We start from the raw sequence: 6,217 nt of genomic DNA, 5'->3' as shown, positions 1-6,217 counted from the left end.
ACCTTAACCCTTACCCTAACCCTAACCTTAACTATCAAACCTAAATGCCTAACCTTAACCCTCACCCTAACCCTAACCATAACCATCAGACCTAAATGCCTAACCTTAACCCTCACCCTAACCCTAACCATAACCATCAAACCTAAATGCCTAACCTTAACCCTTACCCTAACCCTAACCATAACCTAACTCTAACCCTACTCCTAAAACCAAGTCTTATTCCTCAAAAAGCCCTTTAACGTTAAGGGGACCAGCATTTTGTCCCCCTAAAAGCTGTCAGGTCCCCATAAGTATACTGTACACACACACACACACACACACACACACACACACACGGTTGACATATAAAAGCTCAACGCATACACAGTAAAACGCACACAATGACACTGTTGGTTTTCATTAAAGTAGCTCAAGGAATTTTTAACTCTCATGTTGTCCTCGGGTCAAATTGACCCGTTGTCCTATGTCAATGTTCTTTTTAATCCCCCAAAATAACATGATTGATTCCACCCAACGCTCTTTGGCAAGTACAAATCTCTACTTTCATTAATTTTGGGGCGTCTTATTCAATTTTAAAGCAATTGAAAACAAATGGAAGTGTTTTTGAAATAGTATTAGGTAAAAGTTGACATATTCCAGTCTGTGATTATCATCAACATCCATTCCTTTAATTTTAGTCTCAATAATTCCTAATTTCTGCTTTTCTAACTCAAACATTAGGGATAAGTTCCCATAAATGACGTTTATTGACCATAAATTCCAAAAATAACTCAAAACTAATAAGTTAGTTTCACGTAACAAAACAGTTGAAAAAATTGACAAAAACGTAAGAAAAGGTTTTTAAAAAAACAAAAAGCGTCAACAAAAGTGTTAATTTTTTAATTTTGCCCGTAAGACAACACAAGGGTTAAATGTTTCTGAAACTGTTTAATTGTCCATCTGATAATCATACCTGACTTGTAACAGCAAACGGGACTAACGGTAACACATTGTGAGGGGTCACAGATTTTAGTGTAACACCGGAAAAGCCTGCATTTGAGCATCCAGCCAGGTAAAAAGTAGCAGTATATTTCTTTATATAAGCCTCATTGTATTGTATTTTCAATTTATTGTAGAAGTTAATTGTTGTAGTTATGGATGATACTGGGGAAAAGCCTTCACATAAAAAATGGAAAATACACGAAGAAGAACTAAAAGCTAAAAGGGAGAGTGACCAGAAAACCAGTAAACTTCGGTCAGGCTATCAACAGATGGAGACAATTTTACGGGATTGTAAATGATTCAAAACCAACCCTAAATCGTCTCTCTTCCTCCTAGACAAGTATGTAATATGTCTATGTTGATCAAAAATGTCCCGTAAAAGTCCCTGAAAGTTCCTCATAGTGGCTTTAACACATGCTGCTACATGACACGCTATCTCACACACACACACACACACACACACACACACACACACACACACACACACACACACACACACGGGCTGGGCATTATATCAATATTATGTCAGCATTGATACATGAGACTTGGATCTCGTAATATCAGGATATGATATTTAATCATAATTTATACGTTTTTTGTGGTTTTACAATATGTGAAGTCATTTTTTTGAATCTATCAGACAGTTCTAGCTGTTTAGCAGCATTATATCCACTTGATTATTTAGCTTAAATCAATTTGTGTAACTTTTTTGTGAAAGCACCAAAAGTCAACCCTTCAATATTGCGGCAATATCGACATAGCAGTATTTGGTCAAAAACATCATGTTTGATTTTCTCCATATCGCCCAGCTCTAGCACACACACACACACACACACACACACACACACACACACACACACACACACACACACTACCGGTCAAAAGTTTGGGGTCACTCACAAATTTCCATTGGACTCCATTATAGACAGAATCCCAGCTGAGATCAGTTGCCTTGTTTTTTTTAACCAGGGCAGCAGTTTCCAGATTACATTATGTGCTTACATCATTGCAAAAGGGCTGTTTAATGTTTTCTTAGTTAGTTTTTTTAAAAATAATATCAGATTAGTAAACAAAATGTGCCTTTGGAACATTGGATGAATGGTTGCTGATAATGGGAAATGTAGATATTGCATTAAAGATCAGCCCCCCCACCCAGATCAGCTGGTATCCTGTCTATAATGGAGTGGAATGGACATTTGTAAGTGACCCCAAACTTTTGACCGGTAGTGTACATATATATATACACACACACACACACACACACACACACACACACACATCCATTAAATGCAGTCTGCTGCTCTGAGCCACAGCAGGCAGCCTCTCTGCATGGCGTGGAGTAGAATTCAAATGACATCAATGGGTAATGAACAAACACTCGTCTGTCTGCTAATGCTGAGGAGCCCTGGCACTAGAGGAGGTGAGGCTACTTACGAGGACCCTGCAGACATGTGGGCTACCAATAGAAGCTAGCAGCTACACACAAACAGCCACCCACAGACGGGGGGGGACTTCTGATACCACAGGACAGCTTGTTGTAGGCCTCGCTGTGGGCGGAGGAGAGAAAAGTGTGATGTGGCAATCAACACTTATCTCAGAATTGTAGTTATAATTAGTTTTGCATATTGCAAATGACTCATCTCGTCGAAACCAAATGCACACGGGGTCTTTTAAATATCTAGGAACACGTGTCGGCGGCGTCACTGATCGACAGTGAAGCGGCTGACGTGCATTGTAGCTCTGATCCCGTGAAGAACCCACAATGCAGCCCTCACACGTAATTCCATACAATGATTAAGTGGCAGCATCCTCCCCAAAATCCCATCTCACAGCATGAGCAGGATCAGAGGTTTTCCTACACTTCCCATAGCACTTAACATAAATGATGCCTAACTTAGAGGACGAGGTATTAGCAGAGTCCTTACTAGGAACTCATTAGACAAGTTTCAAATCATTTTATCATTAGTGGTTTATGAGTATGTAGCAAAATAGCAACTAAAATAACCCGTTAGCAGAGCTATTTCGGAGCATTATCTATTAATTTGCATGTGCCATTTGAATTTGTGCATGAAGTGGAGCTGCCTGGAAGAAGAAAAAACACTTTAATGTAAACAGACATAACAACACATAACAAAAAACAGTTTATTATTATTACTAACAGCTTTCTGTGCGGGTTATCAGGGTCTATGAGCCAACTATTTAGTGTTGGCAAAGTTGCCAAAATACTGTCAAGATGAGGCTCATGTCATTAGTAGTTTATGTATGTAAGTAAATGGGAGCAGCAGTCCAGGTCTCCTGAAGTAACACGGTGAGAAACCAGTTTGTGGAGACAATGTGTCCGTCTGGAGGTCACAGACGACGACTACCGTCACACAATGACGTTGTTGTTTTTCCAGGAACTACAATGTTGTCATTCATTCATTCATGCAGTCGTTTAAAAATTGTCAGTACATGTACCCGCACCAATACTGTGACTATGACACCGGTTTCTAAGCGACACTTTTGTTCGATACCAATTTTATAAAATCCAATTTAACAGAAACAAATGACAACATTTTAATTGACTTTCTAGCTCCTCCTACATGAGCTCCCGTCTCTGTCTGTATCGAGTAGACGGCCAATCAGCAGCATCATTAGATCTTGGTAGAAGCATGCTCATTGGCTCACTGACACTGATGAGAGTTCCTCCTTAGCTATTGAAGTTGGATATTGAGCGACGAGGCATTCTTCGAAACTTCTGTAATTCAGAGACAATTTGATTGGCGCCTAAAAATTGAAGAATTGAATTTGGTACCCAGCCCTTGTTAAATGCTTACCCTTCAAAAGTGACCTTTTTTAAATATGCTACACAATATGACTAATCTCTCGTTATCAAACCCATATCCACAGCGCTGTGGAGTAAGGTCTGGCTCCTCTACACACACATCACTGCATTTATTTTAACCAAACCCATGGTTTCTGGCGGTGCAGACTACTCGGTAATAACACAGGACCATGGCGTCCCTGTGAACCGACAGCTTTGCTGAGTGTGCATCGCTCCCCTGTGGTGCAGCAGCATGGAGCGATTAGGTGGTGCAAACGTCAGGACCCCTACATGTGAGACTAGGACCAGTATCTTCCCAGGCACCTGGGAGTTGTAGTCAGCAATCCTCTGATATCGCCTTGAGAAATAAAAAATAAATGAATAAAGAAGAGGCCACTCCCAGGCATCCCTGTACTACATTACAGTGTTGGGTTGTTGTTAGATACTCAGTTAAAAATTATAAAAGTAACTAGTTATACTTCAGAAAGTAACTAATGCGTTACTTTCCATTAAATTGTTAAATGCTCAAATGCAACCCCACCTCCACCCCTTTTTAACGGAACATAAATGCACGTGCATGTTCAATTATTTATGATAAATCTGAATATTATAATGAAATGGACACTTAATATAATACATTGTTAAAAGAAGCAATGTTCACAAATCTGAACTATTTTAATGTTGCTGTGGGGTAAAGTGAGACTAGCCTCCATCAGATGCCATGCATTATGTTGATAGAGGGGATCCATACAAATATTTAGATATTTTGATATTCATTGCCCCTCACCAGGCCACAGCTGGGAGGGATACAGCGAGGTAGAAAGTGAGAGAGTTACGATGATTATCTTCGGAGCGACTATGTTTTGAGACCAAATCTTTAGCAGGAGAAGTCCCCCCCGCCCCCCCATCCTTGATTTCATAACGCCACACCTGTCTCTCGTTGACTGACTCGCTTGTGTTGTCCGTGGTGTCCGACTACTTTCGAACACCCGCCCAACTCTACCTCCGAATGGCTTACCATGAAACTTTACTCAACCTCAGCCAATCGTCAGCATTTATGCGCCTGTCTCGTGCACGGCCCACTAACCAAAGAAGAAGAAAAAAGTCTTTGCATCTCGGCTCAATAGACGGTTAAAGAGATCTGGTCGGTCTGATGAAAAAAAACTGCTTCAGTTAAAGTAACGCGACGCATTTTTTGGCAGTAACGGTAACAATGCTATTAAGATGGAGGAGTAATCAGATTACTCGTTACTGAAAAAAGTAACGCCGTTAGTAACGCCAATATTTATAACGCCGTTATTCCAATTACTGGTTACATGCAATGGTGGAAGAGTACTAATATCACATGTAAATATTCCCTGATACAAGTCAAAGTTCTGCATTGAAGATGTTACTTAAGTAAAATGATGTATCATCAAGAAAACGTAGTTAAAAGTATTCAAAGTACTCGCATTTTAGAAACTGGAAACTAACTGTGTGTGTTTAATGGTCTAGTTATTGCAGCTGTACTTGGGTACTTTCATTTATAATAAAACATGGTGGTTTGTAAACAATGTGTTTAAAAGGTGTAAAAGGAGGAGTGAGAAATCAGCTGAGCGTTGTTGTTCTTGTTGTCCAGATGGGGACGTCCTTGATGAGGAGAGGTGTGGGGCGAAACTGTCACAGCATGCAGTGTCAGTTAGCAGTGGGGCGCGTGTGTGTGTGTGTGTGTGTGTGTGTGTGTGTGTGTGAGAGAGGAGGCGGTTGATGGTGGCTGTGAAGAGTGGTCCCAGTGGAACTGATTATCCCCATTTTAACCTAAGGGAGGGGGGGCTGGGCAGGAAGCAGGGTTGGAGGTGGTGGTGGTGGTGGAGGTGGTGGAGGTGGTGGTGGTGGTGCGATGCTGTGGCTGTGAACAGCAGGATAATTAATTACACACTGGCTTGTGGGAATATTCAGCCTAAATGCCAGTCAGGTCCCTGTGAGGCAACACACTTAACAACTCTAGTTCAGCACACACAGAGAGACACACACACACACACACACACACACATGCTTTTTGTATTGGTGAAACGTCGCCTACTGTGAAACAGATCCATTTCAAGAGGAAGACATATCAGAATCAGAAAAACTTCATTGATCCACAAAAGGAAATTCTGTGTTACAGTTGCAGTGAAGAAATATAAATAAAGAAATATAAGCAGTGTGGATATGTACGGTATTTACATAGTTAAGTACATAATTAAGTAGTAGTAATGGTAACAGTAATAATGAATGAATAAATAGTAGCAGCTGAGTAGTTTTAAGCCAGTGTTATTGCACATAACAGATAATATTGTCCAGTTTCAAACCTACTACATGTCTTTGTGTAAGCCACACTTAGAGGGAGGCGTTATAAAGTTTGATGGCCACAGGCAGGAAGGACTTCCTGTGGGGGGGAGGGGGGGAGGGGGG

The 6,217-nt window shown here is 40.7% G+C and overlaps 1 long non-coding RNA gene across 1 annotated transcript in view; it reads left to right on the top strand.

Moving 5' to 3' along the window:
• LOC117947223 overlaps positions 1–6,217 on the top strand; it is a 15,020-nt gene that overhangs the window by 1,799 nt on the left and 7,004 nt on the right. The window contains exon 2 of the long non-coding RNA XR_004657191.1: positions 1,063–1,064. This is a non-coding gene — a long non-coding RNA (uncharacterized LOC117947223). The remainder of the gene's footprint in view (positions 1–1,062; positions 1,065–6,217) is intronic.

The sequence above is a fragment of the Etheostoma cragini genome, chromosome 7, assembly GCF_013103735.1.
Source record: "Etheostoma cragini isolate CJK2018 chromosome 7, CSU_Ecrag_1.0, whole genome shotgun sequence".
NCBI classification, from domain to species: domain Eukaryota; kingdom Metazoa; phylum Chordata; class Actinopteri; order Perciformes; family Percidae; genus Etheostoma; species Etheostoma cragini.
Note: the sequence above shows the minus strand (reverse complement) of the source record. Positions and strands in the feature narration are given on the sequence as shown.